The sequence below is a fragment of the Chrysemys picta genome, chromosome 17 (assembly GCF_011386835.1).
Source record: "Chrysemys picta bellii isolate R12L10 chromosome 17, ASM1138683v2, whole genome shotgun sequence".
Lineage (NCBI taxonomy): Eukaryota > Metazoa > Chordata > Testudines > Emydidae > Chrysemys > Chrysemys picta.
Genome location: NC_088807.1, coordinates 6622580 through 6645283, shown reverse-complemented (window position 1 = coordinate 6645283; position 22704 = coordinate 6622580). Strand labels below are relative to the sequence as shown.

General features: G+C 56.0%; 2 long non-coding RNA genes across 3 annotated transcripts; both read left to right on the top strand.

Moving 5' to 3' along the window:
• The first annotated feature begins 390 nt into the window (after positions 1 to 390).
• On the top strand, positions 391 to 22094 carry LOC122173339 (uncharacterized). 2 transcript variants are annotated; one of them, XR_010593474.1, is made up of 4 exons: positions 391 to 781; positions 10449 to 10538; positions 11424 to 11503; positions 21679 to 22094. It is a non-coding gene; the product is annotated as an uncharacterized LOC122173339 (long non-coding RNA). The 2 variants fall into 2 exon arrangements; XR_010593473.1 differs by lacking the exon at positions 21679 to 22094 and adding an exon at positions 18749 to 20951.
• LOC135976292 (uncharacterized) lies at positions 1052 to 7615 on the top strand. Its single transcript, XR_010593454.1, has 2 exons — positions 1052 to 3984; positions 5698 to 7615. It is a non-coding gene; the product is annotated as an uncharacterized LOC135976292 (long non-coding RNA).
• Positions 22095 to 22704: the final 610 nt, after the last annotated feature.

Genomic DNA, 22704 nt, shown 5'->3' with positions numbered 1-22704 from the left:
CAGAGTCAGCTGCATTTCAGTGCCACGTAAGGGATCCCTGTATAAACACCTCCCCTTTCCCCCAGGTGGTGGTACTTCAGTGCCAGGTGAAGGATCCCTGTATACACAGACCCTGCTCCCCAGCCCAGAGGTGGCTGCATTTCAGTGCTGAGCAAGGAAGCCGGGTATAAACAGCCCCCATGCCCTACCCCAGAGGTGACTGCATCTCCGAGCCAGGCAAAGGATCACTGTATGACCAGCCCCTGAGTTGTACCCAAAAGGCAGGAAGGGATCCCTGTATAAACAGCCCCCATACCCCACCCCAGAGGTGGCTGCATCTCAGTGGTGAAACGAGCCCTTGGGAGTTAGGAATAACCCCCACCCGGGGGGGCCCAGGCAGGTACCCCCTGCGGGGGGCGGGGGGCAGCTTGCCCCCTCTCCTGGCCTTGCGCACGGGTGGGGGGCTAGCGAGTGCCCAGCGGGAGGAGCCGGTGAGCGCATCGCCGTGTCCCCGCGGCCCCGCAGACGCAGCCGTGCCGAGGACAATGGCAGCGGGCCGGAAGCGGGTGACTCTCCTTCCCCGCCCGCCCGCGCTATTTCGGGCTGCCGCGCAGCTGAGCCGGGCGCTATTTATAGCCGCGAGCGGCTAAAAATAGAAGCGGTCCCAGGGCTCGAGCGTCTGCGCGCCCGCTCTGCGCCACCGGCAAGGCCGCCAGCCCCCCCCCCCCCCGGGCAGTGCCAGCCCCGCGCCCCCCCAGGGGAGCCCAGCCTGCCTGCAGGGACCAGCTCCGAGCGCAGAGAGGTGTGTATGGGGCGGGCTGGATACAGGGACCTGTGCATGGGGCTAGGTAGAGCGCATCGCCGGGGGGCGAGGGGGGTGCATGCAGTGTGGGGGGGTGCATGCGTGGGGGGTTTGCATGCAGTGGGGGGGGTGCAGCGCTGCTCCAGGCAGCTGGGAACTCGTCCAGCCGGGCTATGCAGGGGAAGGTGGGGATTGATGGGCATGAGCGGAGCGCTGGGGGGCTGCAGCCCAGGTTTGGATTGTCATGGGGGGGCTGCAGGTCGGGATTGAGGCGCATCACCAGAGCTGGGCGCCGGGGGGGGAACTCTCCCAGTTGAAATCCCCTCCTTTGTAGCCGCAGCCGGCCTGGGATCCACTTCTGGTTTTACGCCTCGCCCCGCGTTTCTCCCGGCCGCTGCGACGGGTCCCAGTGAATCCCGGGGTGGACTTTCCATGGACCCCAGATCCCAGCTCTGGCCCTGTAGGGGGGCGCGGGCCCCGATCCTGGTGCCAAGGGGTCCCTGCCATGCTTGGTGCAGGTGCCAGGCCGTGGGAGCGCTGGGAGTTGTGCCCAGGCCCCTATCACCCCATGACCCCCTCCCCCCGCATGGGGAGCTGAGCTGCACGGGGGTCTGGCGGGGCCCCAGGGGCGCGGGAGCAATTTAGAGGGGAGCTGAGAGCGATTGACCAAACCGGTGCACGCCGCCTGTGGGGGAAGCCAGGCATTCCGGTGCCAGGGCTGCTACCACCCCCCCAGCACGGCGCGGCCCAGCACCCATGCTGGGCGCCCTCTCCTGGCACAGGGGCTCAGGATTCAGGCTGCCCCTAGCACTGGGAACCCACCCAGGCAGGGCAGGGGGAGCTAGGTTCAAGGTGCCCACATCCTGGGCTGGGGTCTGACCCTGGCAGTGAGTCTCCAGGCACTGCAGGGGGAGGGGTGTCCCTCCCTTCAAGACTAGTTCTGGCCTGGACCCTGCAGCCCGAGCTCTGTGACCCCACTTCACCCTCGGGACTGCCTCGGGGCTCCCATGCCAGGAGCAGGAATGACGGCGCCCAGAGCAGCCTGTGAGAGACCCCGAGCCCAGCTGGGGCTCTGTGCCCTCTGCGGGCCGTGCCAGGTTAATGAATCAATGGAGGCTGATGAACCAGCAAGGGGGCTACGGTGTGGGGGGGATACTTCGCCCGCCCTCCTTCAGGCCCTTTGTCCTTCAGGGCGTTTGCCCCACAGAGCTGTGATCGAAATAGACAGAGAACAGGAGGGGAAGGGACTTGCCTGAGGTTACCCAGCAGGGCAGCGGCAGAGCTGGGAAGAGACCGTGGTCTCCTGGCTTCCAGCCCCATGCACGAGGCCACCCTGCCTGTCACAGTGGCGAGGCCTGGTGACTGTGTCCCCCAAGGATTCCTGGCATGGGGTGGGAGGGGTTTCCCAGACAAACATCACTAACTGTAAGACGTGATTCCCCAGCCCCCCAGGTCAGCAAAGTTACTGGTATTACAAACCTCAGCCACGGCGGGTGTGGCCGGCTTCAAACCACAGCCGCTCCCGCCTCTGGGGAGGGACTGGGATGGGTGGAGCTGGGGGTATCTGGTGCAGCTTCTACTAAGGAGTCTAGCTAAGTCCTGGGGCCTCCCCCGGCACCAACTCCACCAGCTGCTCCCACCTGAGCTCCAGGGGAGGGGAGGCTGCAGCTCACCAAGCCTAGAGAGGTGGTGGTCCCAGCTAATATCCATTGCAAACGTTTCATATTCGCTGTGATAACTCTGGAGAGTCTTGTTATCAGTATAAATATCCAGTCCCTATTTTAGTCTTCCTACATTCTCTGCCTCGGCGATTTCATGTGGCTGTGAGTTCCACAAGTTAATCCCACATTGCGTGACAAGGTATTTCCTTTTATCAGATTTGAATCCCCCACCTTTTCATTCCCTGGACCGTCCCCTTCTTGTTGTGTGTGAGGCACCGAAGCCCCCGATCTCCCCTCTCCAGACTGGTCGTTATTTCATAGACAGTTGCCATGTCCCCTCTCACTCATCCCTTTTCTGTGATAGCAACCCCGATCTTTCCCATCTACATCCGAGAGGTTAGCCAGGCTCTGATCAATGCTGTCGCCTGTCTCTTACACCCCCCCCCCGCCCCTTGTTCAGCTCCAGAGCTGGCCCAGTTCAGTTTGAGCCCCGTAAGGGCAATGTGCATTTTTCAACAATTAATTTAATTTGCCACCATGTGGCCGCCGCCCCCGTGGCTGGCTCAGGTCTCTGCAGATCCTCACAGCCCTCTCTGCTCCTGACTCATGGAAATAATAGAGCTGGGCAGAAAATGGAAAGATTTGGGAAGAATGGTGTTTGATACCCCCAAATCATTTTAGTGCAGTGGCGTCCAAACTTTTTACCTCACGCTCCGCCCTCCCCCCGTCCGCGCCTCTACCCACCAGCCAGGGCTGGGAGCGGGGCTGTGGCTCTGGGAGGGGGGGGATGCAGACAATGGTAAGGGGGCCAAGGCTGGGGCCACAGCTGGGGCCAACAGGCGGGAGCCCCAAGTGCGGGGCCGGCAGCCAGGGCTAGGGCCAGGAGTGGAGCAGGGTGGCGCTCCCTCCCTGCCCCCAGCCACACCCCTCCGAATGTTCTTCGGTGCCCCCCTAGGGGCACGCGCCCCACAGATTCGGGACGTCACCTCTGTTTTAATGCTAACGTCAGCTGTTTGCTGTAGGACAGGGGTCGGCAACCTATGGCACGCGTGCCGAAGGCGGCACACGAGCTGATTTTCAGTGGCACTCACACTGCCCGGGTCCTGGCCACCGGTCCGGGGGGCTCTGCATTTTAATTTAATTTTAAATGTGAAGCTTCTTAAACATTTTAAAATCCTTATTTACTTTACATACAACAATAGTTTAGTTCTATATTATAGACTTATAGAAAGAGACCTTCTAAAAACATTAAAATGTATTACCGGCCCGCGAAACCTTAAATTAGAATGAATAAATGAAGACTCGGCACACCACTTCTGAAAGGTTGCCGACCCCTGCTGTAGAAGTTTAACCAGCGCGGTAGGCAGACGCACGCCTTTAGCTTTACCACAGCGCCACCACGTACCCGAAGGAAGAGATTTCATCTGCACCGGGTCCCACACACTGCGCATACATCTCTGGTGGAATTAAACATGAGCATATAATCGAAGAGCAGCAGGTTCTGCCGTGCGGAAGACGCCCGACCACGGAGACGCCTTTACGGTGTGTGCCAGATCGTTGTCCCAGGATTTAGTAATAACTTCAGCACTCAAAGGGTCCTTTTTTTTAATCAAAAAAAGTGTCCATGGATGCCATGGGTCTGGGGAGTTTGTGAGGCACCTCTGTTACCCATGGGACATCCGGGGTGTCAGGCTGTCCCAGGGCCTCTGGGCCAAAGTGATCGGTCACTAAATGTTTCCTAGATTCCAAGGCCAGACGGGACCCATCCCGGGTAACACAGGCCAGAAGTGCCCCGGAACAATCCCCAGAGCAGAGCCTTTAGAAGCCCAGCCCATTGTCAGGCCTGGTCTGCGCTGCAGATTTAGATCGGCCGAAGCCGCTTTGCGTCTCCGTAGTTCTGCTCGTATCGACATGTCAGTCTGTCCCCTGCCCCGGTAACACCGCCTCCCGCAGCGGCGCTGAGCCCCGGGCGATGGGCTAAGGCAGACGCAGTGTGAGTGGAGATGGGTGTTACCTATTGTAAGGGGACAAAACTCAGTGGGGGTGTTCTGGTTGCTAGCTCCCAGTACCAAGGGGAAGGGTCAGTGGGAAATCAGGCCTCTGAGACTGACAGTCCCCAGGAACAATGGGGAGAGGCCAGTGCTCCAGGTCAGCCTGTTTGACAGGGCGGGCAGGCTAATCAGGGAATCAGGAGGCCAGGGGGGTCCTGTCCCCCATGTAGGCTGGAATTGCCTGGGTCAGACAGAGTGGGGCCGAGCTAAGGAGAGAGCAGGGGCCCGAGCTGAGCTGGGGGCAGTCACAGAAGCAGCCCGGAGAGCAGACCTGTGCTGAGGCAGGGTGGAGCTGGAGCTGGGGCTGGAGCAGGGGCTGGAGCAGTCCGGAGCCGGGTGCAGTGAACAGCTGGGAAGAGCGAGGGGGACCCCGGGCAGCAGGCCCAGCGCAGGGAGACGCCCCCAGCCAAGAGGCCTTGCAGGCCAGATTTGGAGGGGGAGCGTAACCCCAACGGGGCGGAGGCGACGCTGGGAAGAAAGGTCGTGCCACCTAGAGCCTGAGAGCATGGGGCCACCGCCAGAGCAAGTGTCCGACCCACAGCATCCCTGCAGCACGGCCAGGGCCTGGGCAGGGGCCTGGGACTTGTGAGGGACAGACAGTGAACTGCCCTGACATCCCAGAGACGCTGGTTGTGACGTCCCCGTGCCACAGAGCGGGTGACGGGTTTTCCTTTAACCTTTCCCATTTTTTCCTTATTTTTTTAAATGGGTTGCTGTTTAAAACATTGTATTTGCTTTGAACTGTATGTAATGATCAGTGGGGCAGGGAAGCATCCAGGGCAGAGAGAGCCCCCCGGAGTGGGGACACCCTAGCCTCTGCCCTAAGTGACCACGACAAGGTTGGGGGTCGAGCCCCCCAGGAATCCTGGGCCCAGCCTTGTCGGGGTTTCGAGGACTCTGCCAGACCGGAGAGTGGAAGGGGAGCCCTCAAGGGCAGGGAGGCCTCTGGGTAAAGGAAGTGGGAGCGAGGACTCAGATCCTTTCGCTAGCCCACTTCACCGGGGTAGTGTATAAGCCAGGAAAGTTCCCCACAATAGCGGGACCATTCCCCCACTTACATTATGTTGACTCGAACACTCCTCCAGCAGCTGTCCCACAATACCCAGCACCGACGGCTCTGGTCACACTGAGTTCCTCTGCCCAGGGATCAGCCCTGCCTCTCTTCCCCCATGAATTTTTGAAACGCCTTTTCCTGCTTGCCCAGCTTGGCGATCACACCCAGCCGCTCTCCACTGCTGGGTACAACTGCCCGGCTGGCCATGCCAGCGACACGCGCCGGACACGCTCCCGCCTAGAGCAGACCGGAGATATTGGATCTCCTGGACTTGAGGGGCTGTGCAGGCCCTGCTCTGAACCAGCCATAGAAACATCGACCTCTACGGGCACATTGCTCGGGGGATGCAGAAGGGGCACCGCAGAGACCAGCAGCAGTGCCGCACGAAAGCCAAGGAGCTGCGGCAGGCACACCAGAAGGTCAGCGAGGCCAAGTCAGTCGGGTGCCAAGCTGAAGACCTGCCACGTTCACAGAGAGCTGCATGCCGTCCTTGGGGCAGATCTGCTTTGGACTGCACCGCAGTCCTGGCAGCCGAGCGTGGGTGAGCCCAATACAGAGGGTAAGCGGGAGAGGACATTTCCCATGGTGCCCCCCAATTAGTGGGGGGACAGATTTGGGCCTTTCATTGATCTGCTCGTGCTGGAAGAGGTAGCGTACAACCAAGAGAAGCAGAGTTGCTGTCTGCTTATCATTTGCCTCATCATGTACATGGGACGTCCCTTGAATCCTCCAGAGAGATCTCCATGAAACTTCCCTGCAGGTACTGGTAATCCTGTCCCGAAGGTTTCCAGGCAGGGCTGCCTTATTTCTTCCCCTTGGGTAGGACACTTCCCTATGCCAGGCAACACGCACCCTGCAGTCAACAGGCTAGAGGCACGTGGGCCCGGGTGGCTTCCGGACACCCGCAACAGCTGTGCTCTCTCTACCTTTGTTACCCTCAGATGAAATACAGCTACCCCCACCTCCTGCGGAAAATGGGGCAGTATTCAGGGCCAGTGCCCTACACTCGTAGGTTCATGCAGCCCAGCAGTTCCCTCCTCGTTCACCATGGCGTGGCACTGGAGATCAGGGACAGCCAAGCAGAGGCGTCGATGAGCTTGTCTTGTTTAACACTTCGGGGGAGAGCAGGAAGTGGGGAGCTCTGAATCGTAAGTGTCACTCTCCGTTCCTAATCTGACCGTGGAACCGCTGTGTGCTTCATCGGTCGCTGCGACCCCACCACGCCCGTGAAATGACTGACCTGGATGAGGAGAAACAAGAGGGCGTGTTCTGTGAGATCCTGCAAGCCAGTGCTGCATACGACCTTGGGCAGAGGGCCTGGAGAGGGGACGCTGCAGACTGTACAGAGAAGGAAAGCGTGGAGGAGAGACAGGCCCAGCAGGAAAAGGCACGGGAGATGCACCACGATGTAATGGGGCTTCTCTGACAGGAGATGATAGATGCTGCAGACCCCTGTGGACCTCCAGGCTCAACAGTCCCGGGCTCAACTCCCATTGCTATCGGTGGAGAACTGCAGCATAGCTCCTCCCAACGCCCCCCTCCGCCCCCCGGAGCATTCCTCAGGGCCTGCCTACACCTACCCCTCCACTGGGAGAACACCCAGACAACCACCGCTTGACCTACGTTGACCTGTGAGAGCCACCGTTGATAGCTGCGTAGCTACAATGGACACTGATGTTCCTTCCTGTGGTTTATTTATTACGGTTAGAATCATAGAAGATTAGGGTTGGAAGAGACCTCAGGAGGTCATCTAGTCCAACCCAGGACTCTGTCAAGCCTGACCTTAAAAACCTCTAAGGATGGAGATTCCATCACCTGCCTAGGTAACCCATTCCAGTGCTTCACCACCCTCCTAGTGAAATAGTGTTTCCTAATATCCAACCTAGACCTCCCCCACTGCAACTTGAGACCATTCCTCCTTGTTCTGTTCTCTACCACTGAGAACAGTCTAGATCCATCCTCTTTGGAACCCTCCCTTCAGGTAGTTGAAGGTGTGGGGGGGGATTCTTAAATTGTTCCAAGTTAGTGTATTTACTGTTTTTCATTAGTGAATAAAATGCTTTTGTTCTGAAAGTGATTCATCTCGATGAGTTTACCACACCTGGTGTCTAACACCCGCTGGCAATGCAGAGGGGCTCTTGTACACACACTACCCATCAGGTCAGTGCCCAACACAATTGTCGGAGAAAAACACAGTTCTCACTCTTTGGTTCGGTGCAGTTAGCCTGACTCTTGCTCACAGAAGAGATTGTTTGTATTGAAATCCCCTTCCAATCCCTGTCAGGCCTTGCTCTACTTCCAACAGTCATTGTCACAAATGTACAGCAACTCCCCCCCACACACACTTTAGCAGGGGTGCTGTCATTGCTGCGTGCACAGATGTGCGCCATGCACCACGCAATTCCCAACAGGCCCCCAGCCTGCCATCCCAGGATGAGCACCATAACCACGGCACGTTCCTGTGGTTCATGGTGAAAGTGCTCTTTCAAAGCGTCCCTAAGCCGTATAGCTCCTCATTGAGCTCGTCTGATAGCCCTTGTGTCTGGCTTTTCATACTCTGCAGCCAGAGGCTCCACCTCTGCCCGCCACCCCAGTGGCAACTTTTTCCCCCTTTGCCTCACAAATATTATGCAGGACACAGCAGGCAGCTATAACCATTGGGATGCTCTTCGCACTGAGATCCAATCTGGGGAGTAAACAACGCCAGCGTCCTTTCAACCCACCAAAGGCCCATTCAGCTGCACCTGCTGAGCTGGTAGCTGAATCTCTCCTTGGTGTGTCGAGGTGACTGGTACATGGCTTCATGAGCCAGGGGAGCAAGGGGTAGGCTGGGTCCCCGAGGATCACTACTGGCATTTCAACATTGCCAATGGTAATCCGCCGGTCGGAAAGAAGGCCCTGCTTATCGCCTTCTGAACAGTCCTGTCTTCTTAAAGATGCGAGCGTCATGCACCGTCCCTGACAAGCCAATGTTGATGTCAGTGAAGCATCCACCAATGCTAGGGTAACCACGGCACAGTAGCCCTTTCTGTTGGTGTGCTCTGCGGCCCGGTGCTGTGGGGCCAAAGCAGGGATACGCGTGCCGTCTGTTGCCCCACCGCAGCTCAGGAACCCCATAGGTGCAAATCCATCCACTCTGTCCTGCACATTGCCAAGAGTCACAGTCCTGTATAACAAGAGGCAATTAACGACCCTACACACTTGCATGACAACGGTCCCCGCTGTGGATTTTCCAGCTCCAAAATGATTTCTTAACTGCGGCAGCTGTATGCCACTGTAACTTGTGTTGACAAAACGTTGCAGTGTAGACGTGGCTGCTGTGACGGAGAACCCAGCACGATCCTTGGGAAGTTGTGCCAATGGTCACTCACTGTTAAACATTTACCCCTTACTTCTCATCTGAATTTGTCCAGCTTCAAATTCTAGCCATGGGACCATGTTCGACCCGTCTCTGCTAGATTAAAGAGCTCATTAAATATTTCCCTCCAAGTAGATACTGGTAGACTGTGATCAAGTCACCCCTTAACCTTCCTTTTGTTAAGCTAAATAGGTGAAGTTCCTTGAGTCTGTCACTACAGGGCAGGTTTTCTAATCCTTTAATCATTCTTGTGACTCTTCTCTGAGCTCTCTGCAATTTACCAACCTCCTTCCTGAATTGTAGGCACCAGAACTGGACGCAGGATTCCGGCAGTGGTTGCACCAGTGCCAAATCCAGAGGTGAAATCACCTCTCCGCTCCTACTCAAGATTCCCCTGTTTCTGCATCCCAGGATTGCGTTAGGCCTTTTGGCCACAGCATCCCTCTGGGAGTTCATGTTCAGCTGATTCTCCACTCCCCTCCCCCGGTCTTTTTCAGAGTCGCCACTTCCCAGATTAGAAAGTATGGGAAGTATTCCCATCCTGCAAGTATGGCCTGCATTCTTTGTTCCCAGATGGATACATTTAGCCGGATGTGTTTAGCTGTGTATGTTGCCCATATCGCTGTGCCCAGAGGTCATACTGATGGTGTAGGACCCAGGGTGGATTTGATTTAAATCAAATTGATTTAAATCACTAATCAGGAAGACTCAGTTTAATCATGGATTTCTACATAAAAGTGCACTCTTGGTGGTTGTTACAACCTTAATACATATTCCTCACAACTCAGGGATAGATGTAGGTTTCATTTTTAGAAGGTACACACTAGATTTTTAAAGTGATTTATTTTGAAAACTTTTCAGAGGAGTTTTACAGCTATATCAGAAAATGAATGATTGTTTGGTTATTTCATTTACCAAAGGTAATTGGAGCAGATATTTATGAAGTCACTGGGAGGTGAACTATCTCCAATTCAACAGGTTAATCATTAATATTTGGAGAATTTTCTTGCTAGGCTGTATTAGGAGGAGAACATCACCAGACAGACATTGTAATTGTTTTATTTAACTAAAACAACAACGTTATGAATTCTGGATTTTTTTCTTCAACAGCAAACATATACTATTTTAACAAAACAAGCATATGAATTTTTGAACTTAAAGATTCGAGTTATTTTAAATCAGGTTTGTTTGTTTTTTAAATTGTTTTTTAACTAAAATAGTTAAATGAAATACACCTCTACCCCAATATAACACTGTCCTCGGGAGCCAAAAAAATCGTACCACATTATAGGTGAAACCGCGTTATATCGAACTTGCTTTGATCCGCCAGAGTGTGCAGCCCCCCCTGGAGCACTGCTTTACCGCGTTATATCGGGGTAGAGGTGTATTAAAAAAACCACAAAAATTAAATCGACTATGTCAGCCAGGTCAACATGGGAAACTTAAAATATTGGCTTCTACAGCTAACTCGGTCGTCTTCACCTTCATTTTCCTGTTTGTTCATAATCTGGAAAAGAAAAACAAGCTTTCTTGCTTTTTTCAGGTCCCGAACGATTTCTCAACTTGGAATGAATTAGTCCAAAGGAAGAAAATATTCTTTCTACACCGGCAGAAGAAGCTACTGCTGTTAAAAGTGAGATTATTACTTCAACAGTCTCTGAATCCAAGTGCTTAAATGACTTCCACCAGTTCACTGGTGTGACTTTCTTTAAAACATCAGCAAACATATATTTCTTGATTGGTTCTTATTCCCAAACTGGGTCTCTTTTACGGCCTGCTGCCATTATAGGTTTTCCCTGCTAGTAGAGAATGGTATGGTAGATCTCAAATCAATGAAGGCTACACTCAGAAAGACCTCAAGCCTTCTGGAATATGCTGCTCAAACAGTTTCACTTTTGTTTCTACTGCCTTTCCCTCCCTTCTCACATTTATCTCCAGACTTCTTCTCCTTGTCCAGATCTATTCCGCCCCCAACAATCTTCTCGTCATTGAACTTTTTGAAACTTTGCACTTTTAGAGAGAGGTAAGGGATTGACTCTGTGTACACAAATTTGCAGAGGGACAATAGGGTTGAGGTCTGTTATTTCTCACCTCTCTATATTATTTATTTATTTAAAAATATTTTTGCTGTTAACAAGCATGTTATCTCTGGAGACACAAATCCACAGTTTGAGAACTGCAAAACTAAACATCTCTGATGGTATCTTCTAGACTGAGCACTGAGTCCCATTGGGTAGATCAAGATTATTTAGGTTAACCTTTCTACAGAAGCCCCTGGAACCCCATAAGATTGGGATGAACTATTGGAACTCATGTACAAAACTTTTCTTAAACATTACATGAATATATTTTCTCATACTATAGAATTTGAGATATGATGAGACATTTTTGGGCTATAATGTATCTTAATTAAAACTATCTTTAGATAGGCTTTTTCCTCAAAAAACATTCTATCAAAAAAATCCAATTTAAATAAAAAAAAATCATTGATTTTTTTTGTTTTTATCCACCCTGGTAGGACCTGGAATGGAACTACGGAGACGGGTACAATGCCTCTGCCTGCCTTCCCCTGCCGTAGGATTGGTCGGTTGCCAACCTGTGAGTCAGAATGACCCCAAATGGGGTAGTGAAAGTGTAATCCATTAGCCTGATTGGCCCAGCCTCTCCGCGAGTTCCCTGTTTTACTCTCTAAGGCAGGATGCCAAGAGCTCCGAGAAGGAGATTGGTTTCGGTCATTGTCTTCCAGGCCCCACCAGTAAGGGGCTGTTATTGTTCATGGGCCGGAAGCACGGGAGGGGATTCAGAAGGGAGAACCCAAATGAAAAATTTCAGCTTCCTGGCCACCTGCCTGGGAAACTGACACTGACAAGGGCCTTCCCGCCCAGCACCAGAGAGGCAGAGAACCTGGGTGCTCGGCTTCTCCAGCCCCGGAGCCACTGCGGAGGCCGGAGCCCGCCTGGAAAGCGTTAGTCAGTTTTGCTTTCTACTCTCTCTCTCATGTTGATTTTCCCCAACAGAAAATGGACGTTTTTCAGCAACACGGACATTTTCCCCGCGGGAAATTTCGATTTTTGCCCAAATGGCCTTTTCCGTGGGGAAATTATTCCAACTGCAAACTCCCCACAAGCTCCACTTAATAACTTGGTGCCACCTCCCCTGTCCAGATCCTTGCTAAATTCATTAAACCCCTAGTGCATAGCCTCTTGCCATGATGAACATTCACCGGTTAACCACCTCTTAGCTTCCTATCCGCTGGCCAGATTTTGATCCAGGACGTTACTTTGCCTCTCACCCATGACAATGTAGGCTTGATTTCAGTGGAACTTAGGAGCCTAAATACCTTTGCAGATCTGGGCCTTGGCTTCTTTAATATCCTCTTGTGCAGGGCCTGGTCAAAGGCCTTTTGAAAGTCTTGGCAAATATAGCACCTGTCTATAAAAAGGGGAATAACGACAACCCAGCGACTTAGAGACCAGTCAGCTTAACTCCGGTACCTGGACAGATACTGGAGGAAATAATCAAACAATCCATTTGTAAGCACCTAGGAGAAAATAAGGGGATACGTAACAGTCAACAGGGATTTGTCAAGAAGAAATCACGTCAAACCAACCTCTTATTCTTCTTGGGCAGGGTAACACGCCTTGTGGCTAGAGGGGGAGTGGTAGATTTGGTATATGGGGTATATAGGGCTACCTAGAGAGGTGGTGGAATCTCCATCCTTAGAGGTTTTTAAGGCCCAGCTTGACAAAGCCCTGGCTGGGATGATTTAGTTGGTGTTGGTCCTGCTTTGAGCAGGGGATTGGACCAGATGATCTCCTGAGGTCTCTTCGAACCCTAATCTTCTATGATTCTATATCTCAACTTCAGTAAAGCTTTTGATACTGTCTTGCATGACCTTCTCATAACCAACCTAGAGAAATACAGCCTTAGTGAACCTGCTATGAGTTAGGTGCCCAACTGGCTGGAAAACTGTACTCAGAGAGTAGTTCTCAATGGGTCACAGTCGAGCTGGAAGGGCATATCGAGTGGGGTCCCGCAGGGATCTGTCCTGGAGCTGGTTCTAGTCAGTATCTTCATAGATTATTTGGATAATGGCATAGAGCGTACATGTATAAAGTGGTGGATGATCCCAAGCTGGGAGGGGTTGCAAGCACTTTGGAGGACAGGATTAGAATGATCTTGACAAACTGGAGAAATGGGCTGAAATAGGATGACACAGAGCTGTAACTAGGCATTTTAGCACCCGGGGTGAGCAAGCCGATTTGCACCCCCTACCAGGGTGTTTTTTGGTCATTTTCTGCCCCCTTTTTCCACCCCTGGGGCTTTGGGTCCTGGGTGGCTGCCCCACCCTGGTTACGAACAAATTCAATAAGGTCAAATGCAAAGTAGCACATTTGGGAAGGAACAATCAATTGCACACATAGAAAATGCGGAAATGCCTGCCTAGGAAGGAGTACTGCGGAAAGGGATTGGTGGGGGGGGGGGAGGTTAGACTGGATCACAAACTAAAAATGAGCCCACAGTGTAACACTGTTGCAAAAAAAGCAAACATCATTCTGGGATGTATTAGCAGGAGTGTTGTAAGCAAGACACGAGAAGTCATTCTTCCGCTCTACTCCGCGCTGATTATGCCTCAACTGAAGTATTGTGTCCAGTTCTGGGTGCCACATTTCAGGAAAGATGTGGACAAATTGGAGAAAGTCCAGAGAAGAGCAACAAAAATGATTAAAGGTCTAGAAAACATGAGCTATGAGGAAAGAGTGAAAAAAAAAAGGGGGGGGGGGTTGTTTGGAGAATAGAAGACTGACAGGGACATAAGTCTTCAAGTATCTAAAAGGTTGTTGGGGTTATACATTGTTCTTCTTAACCTCTGAGGATAGGACAAGAAGCAGGGAGGTAAATTGCATCAAGGGAGGTTTAGGTTGGACATTAGGAAAAACTTCCTAACTGTCAGGGTGGTTAAACACTGGAATAAATCGCCTAGGGAGGTTGTGGCATCTCCATCTCTGGAGGATTTTAAGAACAGGTCAGACAAAACACCTGTCAGGGATGGTCTAGATTAATACTTTAGGTCATGTAGTCCAGGGCCGGCTTTAGCAGGTGCGGGGCCCCACGCCCGAATGCGAATTGTCTTGTACTCCCCGCCCCAACTCCGCCCCTCCCTGCCCCATTGGATCCCTCCCCAAATACCCGCCCTGGCCCCGCCCCCTCACTGCCCCATTGGATCCCTCCCCAAATCCCCACCCTGGCCCCGCGTCTTTGCTGCATTCCTCCTCCTCACCCCTCCCTCCCAGGCTTTCGCTGATCAGCTGTATGGTGGCGCAAACGCTGGAGGGAGGGGGGAGAAGCAGGACGCGGCTTTTTTTTCCCCCCCGCTCCGCCGGCTGCCCTGGACGTTGCGGGGCCCTCTTAGGCGCGGGGCCCCATTCCGAGGAATCGGCCGAATCGGCTTAAAGCCGGCCCTGATCTAGTCCAGTCCCCTGCAATGAGACAGGACTATCAACAAGGTCCCTTCCAGTCCTATGATTCTAGGTCACCTGGGCTGCTTTATCCACAACTTTACTGAACTAGTCAAAGAATCTCAAGAAAGTAGAGAGACACAATTTTCCTTTGTTCAACTCGGGCTGGTTGGATCCTGTCAGACCATGATCCTCCAGAGTGTTATTTGGCTTTTAATGACCAATCCAACCCATTTGCCAGGCCCAGATGTGATGCTCGTGGGTCTGTTCTGCCCCACATCCCCCTCAAATGCTTTTTATAAGTTTAGGCACAAGATTTGCTCCCCTCTGGTCTAGAATGGTGCTGGGTTTAGTGAGAAATTGCTTATTTTTCTTAGAAGCGCCTTCTAAACCCTTGGCTGGACCATCTGGGCCTGGGGACTTATTGTAATTGAAATGACCAGTTTGCTCTTCTGACATCTCTCTCTGAGACAGGGCCGGCTCTAACTATTTTGCTGCCCCAAGCAGCAAAAAAAAAAGCACTGCCCCGCTGAGCGCTGCGCCGCTGGAACCCCCCCCGCAGTGCCCCGCGCCGCCCCCCCCGCCGAGCGCCGCGCCGCTGGAACCCCCCCCGAGCGCCGTGCCCCGCGCTGCCCCCCCGCCAAGCGCCGCGCCGCCGGAGCCCGCCCCTCCCGCCGAGCCGCCGGAACCCCCCCCCGAGCACCATGCCCCGCGCCGCCCCCCCACCAAGCGCCGCACCGCCGGAACCCCCCCCCGAGCCACGCGCCCTGCACCGCCCCCCCCCCCCGCCAAGCGCCGCACAGCCGGAACCCCCCCTGAGCGCCACGCCCCACACCGCCCCCCCCGCCAAGCGCCGCGCCGCCGGAACCCCCCCCCGAGCACCACACCCTGCGCCGCCCCCCCGCCAAGCGCCGTGCTGCCGGAACCCCCCCCGAGCACCATGCCCCGCGCCGCCCCCCCGCCAAGCGCCGCACAGCCGGAACCCCCCCCAGGCGCCGCGCCCTGCGCCGCCCTCCCGCCAAGCGCCACGCAGCCGGAACCCCCCCCGAGCGCCACGCCCCGCGCTGCCCCCCCGCCAAGCGCCCCACCACCAGAACCCCCCCCCCGAGTGCCGCGCCGCCGGAACCCCCCCCCCGAGCGCCGTGCCCCGCGCCGCCCCCCCGCCGAGCGCCGCACCGCTGGAAGCCCCCAGAGCGCCGCACCCCGCGCTGCCCCCCCGCCAAGCGCTGCGCCGCCGGAGCCCGCCCCTCCCGGTGAGCCGCCGGAACCCCCCCCCCGAGCACCATGCCCCGCGCCACCCCCCCCCGACAAGCGCCGCACCGCCGGAACCCCCCCCGAGCACCACGCCCCGCGCCACCCCCCCGCCAAGCACCGTGCCGCCGGAACCCCCCCCGAGCGCCGCGCCCTGCGCCGCCCCTCCGCCAAGCGCCACGCAGCCGGAACCCCCCCCGAGCGCCGCGCCCGGCGCCGCTCCCCCACAGAGCGCCGCGCCGCCAGAGCCCGCCCGCCCCCCCGCTGAGAGCCACACCACCGGAACCCCCCCCGAGCGCCGCGCCCCACACCACCCCCCTGCCAAGCGCCGCCGGAACCCCCCCCCCCCGAGCACCGCGCGCCGCACCACCGAAACCCCTCCCCGAGCGCCGCGCCGCCGGAGCGCCCCCCCCCTCGCGGAATGCCACGCCGCGCTGCCCCCCGCCACCCCAAGATTGGCCGCCCCTTACCAGGTGCCGCCCCAAGCATGTGCTTGGTTGCCTGGTGCCTGGAGCCGGCCCTGCTCTGAGAGCACTTCATCTTTGGTACCAGGGCCTGGGCAGAAATCCCCTCCCCTCCCCCCCAGCATCTTCTGTGGTGAAGACGGATGCAAAGAAATAATTTCGCTTCTCAGCAGCCTTGTTTTCTTTCCTGGATGGCTACCTGTGATCCCCACATCCAGCTGGTGCCTGATTCTTTTGCGACAGACTTGGAGAATCTCTTGTTTGTTTTTACGCCGTTAGCTCTTTGAACGCCGCTTTGGCCCTTCTGACTCATCGCCTGCTGTAACGGATGCTCCCATTGGTAGGCTTCACTGGGGTCGGTTTTTCAACGGTCAAAGGATTTTTATTGGGCTCCAATAGGGTTACCATATTTTGTGCCTCCAAATGGAGGACATTCCACGGGGCCCCGGCCCCGCCCCCAGCCCCGCCCACGCCCCTGCCCCAACTCCGCCCCTCCCCAAAGTCTCCACCCCCTCCCCTGCTTCCCGTGAACATTTGATTCGCGGGAAGCCTGAAGCAGGTAAGGAGGGTGTGGGGGGAGGAGGCGCGGCCCAGGCTGGCCCCCCCGGCGGCTCCAGCCTGGGTCGGCTCGGGCCCTGGGGTGCCGGCCCCGGGCCCGAGCACCCCTGGCCCGCCCAGCACCGCCGGCCCCCGGCGGCCCGGCGCACCCCCCCGGCGGCCCGGCGCACCACCCGGCATTGCCGGTCCCCGGCGGCCCGGTGCACCCCCCGGCGGTCCGGCGCACCGCCCAGCACCGCCGGCCCCCGGTGGCCCGGCGCACCCCCCGGCCGCCCACCACCGCCAGCCCCCGGCGGCCCGGCACACCCCCCAGCCACCCAGCACCGCCGGCCCCGGGCCAGCCCCTGGCCCAGCGGCGCCGGATTTTCCCGGACATGTTCGGCTTTTGGGGATTTCCCCCCGGACAGGGATTTGAGTCCCAAAAAGTCGGACATGTCCGGGAAAATCCGGACGTATGGTAACCCTAGGCTCCAACAGCTTCTTGAACCATTTAGCCAGAATGATTTCAGTCCCTGCCTTCCTGGCTCACTTTGGGTGCGGCTGCCTTCGGGGACACTATCAAAGGCTGGAGGCTGACGGGGTGATCGCTAGCAGCCAGCCTGGATTCACCAGGAACAAATCCTGCCAAACCAGCTGGATTTCCTTCGTTGACAGGGTAGCTGGTTTGGTGGATGGGGGGAATGCAGTGGACATCATAACCTGGACTTTAGCCAGACTTCTGACACAGTCCCCCATGACAGTCTCATAAGTAAGCTGGAGAAATGTGGGCTCGGCAGAGCTATCATTGAGTGGATACATAATTGGTTAAACAATCACAAACAAAGAGTAACTATTAATGGAATGATGTCGGATTGGAGGGCGGTCTCCAGTGGGGTTCCGCAGGGATCTGTTCTGGGTCTGGTGTTATTTAACATCTCTATTAAAGACCTGGATGTAGGACTAAAGAACATACTGATCAAATCTGCAGACGTCACAAAGCTAGAGGGGGTTGCCAACACTTTGGAGGATAGAGCTAGACTCAAAAGGATCTTGATAAATTGGAGAACTGGGGTATAAAGAACAAAATGAAATTCAACAAAGACAATTGTGAGGAGCTACGCTTGGGGGGAAAACCCCCAAATGCACAAATACAGAATGAGGGGTAAGTGGCTTGGCAGCAGCACGGCTCAGAAGGATCTGGGAGTTGTGGTGGATCCCAACCTCAACGTGAGTCAGCAACGCGATTCTGTTTCAAAAAAAGCAGATGCAATTTTGGGTTATATTAACAGAGGCACAGCCTGCAAGGTGATAGTACTGCTCCGCTCGCCACTGGTTAGCCCTGAGCTGGAGTACTGTGTCTAGTTTTGGTCACCAATGCATAGAAAGGGTGTGGAGAACCTGGAAAGGCTCCAGAGGTGAGTGACAAAGATGATCAGAGGGATGGAATGCAAGCCATATGAGCAAAGGCTGAAGGAACTGGGTATGTTTAGTCCGGAAAAGAGGAGATGAAGGGCGGACAGGATAGTGGTTTTCAAACACTTGAAAAGGCTGCCATAAGAAAGATGGAGACAAATTGTTCTCTCTTGCCACAGAGGGCAGGACAAGGGGCGGTGGGTTCAAACTACAGCCCAGTAGATTTAGATTAAATCTCAGGAAAAACTTCCTAACTGTAAGAATAGTAGGGCAATGGAACAGACGCCCAGGGAGGTCGTGGAAGCTCCTGGAGGTTTTCAAAAGGAGGCTGGAGCCACCTGTTCAAGGCATCAGTGGGCAGAAAGTTGTTGATTTGGGGGGAAATTGGAAAAACCAAAAGAGGGAGATGGGGGACACACAGAGCCCTTTGCACCTGGTTTCTTCTTGATCGGGACGGTTCTGCCCTAGAACATTCCCTGGGATTTTGGAATTGCTGGGTTGGGGATTTGAAGAGTTCTCCCCTTACAGACAAGCGGACAGAGCAATGCCACGGCGGTGAGTGTAAGGTCTTCGCAAACTCAGCCAACAAGCTGTTCCAAACAGCAACCACTGAAAGTGCCAAGGAATTGTCCTCTCCGCTGGGTCCTGCTGGGCTGTTTGATCAGTGCATGATCCTCTGTGCTCAGAATTTCTCGCTCTCGATTCTATGTCTCCCCCAGCTCCTCGTCCAACTCCGTCTCTCCTGGATCGCTTGTCACCAGGTATCCCAGCCCCCACTGGGTTTTCTCTTGCCACCACGTTTCCGTAATGCCTGTAGCACCGAGCTCCGTCCATCGCCAGGCGTCTCGTCCACCGCAGTTTGGCTGCGAGCTTCTCCCATGAGGACCCAGACATTTATCGCTTTGATTCTTGGCCAGGTTTAGCATTGATCCAATTTTATTTGACTCCTTAATCCAACTCCTGGGCCGGGCACATGCTTCCTTGGTTATGTAGGCTGAGCTGTACCCCCTGCTAGCTCTGAAGTGAGGGACCCAGCTGGGGGGCGGAGGGGCCCAGCTGGAGGGATGGTCATAGTGGGGGGTAAGGGGTCCAGTTGGGTGTACAGCTCGGCCATAGCAATGAAGCGTGTGACCCTTGTGTGTAGACAGCAGCAGAGAGTCACCGCCTAGGCCCCCACTGTGGGCTAGGCCCTGAACAGCAGAGAAACATCCCTGCCCCAAACAGCTTTCTAAGTGACTCTCTTGCGTGGCCTCAGCCCCTTCCTGCTCCAGGCCAGCTGTGCTTTGCTCCCTACCCGGGACTGGGCACTCGGAGACGGCTGGCTGTGTTACTGCCGTCTTTAGCCACCGCCTCTGCCCGACTCAGGTGCTGCCACGCCGGCCGCCCGCCCCCAGCTCTTCCATCAAACGCGCCCCTGACACATGCCAGCTGCCTGGCTCCACTTTGCTTCATGGGGGTCCCTTCCCCCTCCCCATGGACTGCCCCTGCCCCAAAATGTTCCCTGGAGCCCAATGAACAGAACCCTCCTCACCTGTTTTCCCAGCGTGCAGTGGGACCTGGCAGCCCCCCTCCCTGGCTGCACCTGCCGGCCGCCTGAGGCAGCTCCCCCAGCATGAACCCAGGTCGGCTCTTGGCTGCTCATCTCTTTACCCGTGAGGATCTGCCAGGGGGGTTGTGCTGGTTGACAGGCCCTTGGAGGATCCAGCCAATGTGGCAGGGTCCTGCTCTTCCTCCAGGGCAGGCCCCACAGCCTCTGGGCTCCAGCCCGCCTGCTTGGCACTGTGAGCTCTACCTCCGTTCGCTGTCCCTGCTCAGAGGTGGGGTGGGGGACCCTTCCGGTGGCTGGGTGTGAATGTTCTCGGCTGCTGATACGGGGTCGCTTTCAGCAGGTTCCAACCAGCTCCTTAACGACCCATCCATTGCGCCCCAGACCGCCAGGCAACCCCCACACCTCACGTCTCCTGCGCCAGCCCAAAGCAGACTTACCCCTTCTCCCCGCACTGGGGAGCGGTGCAAAGCCTAGCAGGAAACTGAGGCACACATGGGATCCATAAAAATATGACCAAAAATTCCCTCTTCATCCTAGGAGCATTAGTCCCATTCTGCAGACAGGGAATCTGAAGCTCGGAGAAGGGAAATGGCTCCCCCACAAGCTGGGAATCAATCTCTGGATCCAAGTCTGGTGCTCTAGCCATTACTGATACTGCCTCCCTATACAGTGGGGGGTTAGTGCTAATGTGTTTTGAGAGATTTGGGCCCAGCTCCCCCAGAGCACCTCCTGCTCCCGCCGAGTCAGACCTGAAAACCAGGCACCATGGAGGGGTGGGACTGGAATTTCCCAGCACCCTCTGGGGCATCTCTCCAACTCCATATGCCAGCCTCCCAGGTGCTACAGAACTCTGGACAGAGAGGCCCTCTGGGTGCCCCTGGTGCTGTTACCGGGCCTGGCTGGCATTGCCACTGTTGCCACAGGCCACCTCTTCCCATCCAGTAGCCAAGAAAGCAGCTGCGGCCGGGTGCGTGTGTAAGTCATTCTTCAGGAGCAGAGCTGGCCAGAACTCGGGGGATGGCTCCCGAGACTTTTTGGTCTCCCAGATGTGATCTGAGCCAGAACAGAAGCAAATTTACCAACTTTCTTGGCCAGCCGACGAGCCCATCAAATGTTGTTTTGTAAACGCCAAACTGGGGTGGTCCTGGAAGGAAATAGGTGAAAACTGGTCTCTCTCCCCGACAGACGTGGGTCCAATAAAAGATCTTCCCTCCCTCACCTTGTCTCTCTTAGAATGTCAGTCACATCACAGGCATCTGCTCCGTGGCTGGGTTCCTGCCCTAGAGCTGGGAGCCTGGAGGCCCTGGGACTGGCTCCCAGGATCTGCAGCTCTGGGGCCTGCCCCTGGCTGGGGACCCCAGAGCTTTCAGACTCCCCACATGCTTCCAGCATCCCTGCCATGGAGCGTGGAGTTAGCAGCCCAAAAGACCCAACTCCAGCCAGGACGCCGGGGCAGTGGCAGATTCTGGGGAACTGTCGACCCTCGAATCCCGGCACTGTCCCAAGGGACACGTGGCTGTGTTTGGCAAAAGTCTGCAGTCGAGTCAGTAAAACATTTCGCTTCCAGTGTTGTTGAAAAATGTCTGTGCAGCTCTATTCAGGGCTGGTCACCAGGGCAAACTCTCCTGGATCCTGGCCAAGTGGAGATGCCGGAGGGATCCAAACGAATGGATGGGAGAGAGAACGAGACCGGGCTTGGGCTGAGCCCATCTGCCTGCGAGGACATGGGGTCTGCAGCACTTCCATAGCTGTTCAGTGGGAATGCCCAGGGCAGAATGAGCCTGCGGAACCTCATTGCCACCGGATACTACTGAGGGCACAAGCTGGGGTGGCGGGAGGGGAGGAGCAGACTTTGTCTGGAGGCCGAGATGGCCGGGTACATCAGACACAATTTATAACAGGCCCAAGTCACGGGCTGAGTCAGAAGGGAACAGCCCCCAAGGCCAGGTTATTCCAGGACTAGCCACTAGGGGGCTTCATTGCCCCTTTCTCTGAAGCAGACAGTACCAGTCACCATCAGAGCCCAGATACCAGGGTAGATGGGCCCCTGGGCTGATCACACATGGATTTAAGCACAATTAATACCCCTCTTTCCCCCAGGCCTGTCTCTTCGTGAGCGACACCGTGTCTTTGGTATGGGCTGTCTGTCAACTGGCCCTTGCTGCTCAGTTTCTTGTCAGACGGCCAATCAGAGAATGGAAAAATGTGCCCCATGACACAGCAAACAGCCTGCTCGGTGAGAGACGCCTTCTGGGCCGGCCACGCGGCACGTCTCATAAAACCCCGACTGCCAGAGTCACAGGATTCCCTACGAAACTCAGTGGGATTGTCAACCAAACTGCCGTCCGGCTGGGGAGAAAAGCTGGGAAAGGCTCCAAAACTCGATAGCAAAGAAAATGAGCGCTCCCCCCACAGACCCATTCCCTCCTGCATCCCCCACGTATCTCCCCTTCACATCCCTCCTTCATCCACATCCCCTCAACTGGCTCACCCGTCCCCACCTCACGTCCCTCACCCCCACCCATCCCCCTCTGACCCCCTACCTCATCCCCACCCGTCCCCCCTCACTCCCTCACCCCCACCCATCCCCTCCTCACCCACCTCACCCCCACCAATTCCCCCTCCCCCTTACCTCACCCCCACCTATCCCCCCTCACCCCACCTCACATCCCTCACCCCCACCCATCCCCCTCTGACCCCCTACCTCATCCCCACCAATCCCCCCTCACATCCCTCACCCCCACCCATCCCCACCTCACAACCCTCACCCCCACCCATCCCCCCTCACCCCACCTCACAACCCTCGTCCCCACCCATCCCCCTCACCCCCTACCTCACCCCTACTTCACCCCCTGCCTCACCCCCACCCATCCCCCCTCACTCCCTCACATCCCTCACCCCCACCCATTCCCCCCTCACCCCCTACCTCACCCCCAACCATCCCCACCTCACATCCCTCACCCCACCCACCCCTCACCCCCTACCTCACCCCACCTCACATCCCTCACCTCCACCCATCACCACCTCACTCCCTGTCTCACCCCCACCCATCCCCCCACCTCCTGCCTCACCCCACCTCACATCCCTCACACCCATGTGTCCCCCCATTGCACCCCTATACCCTAA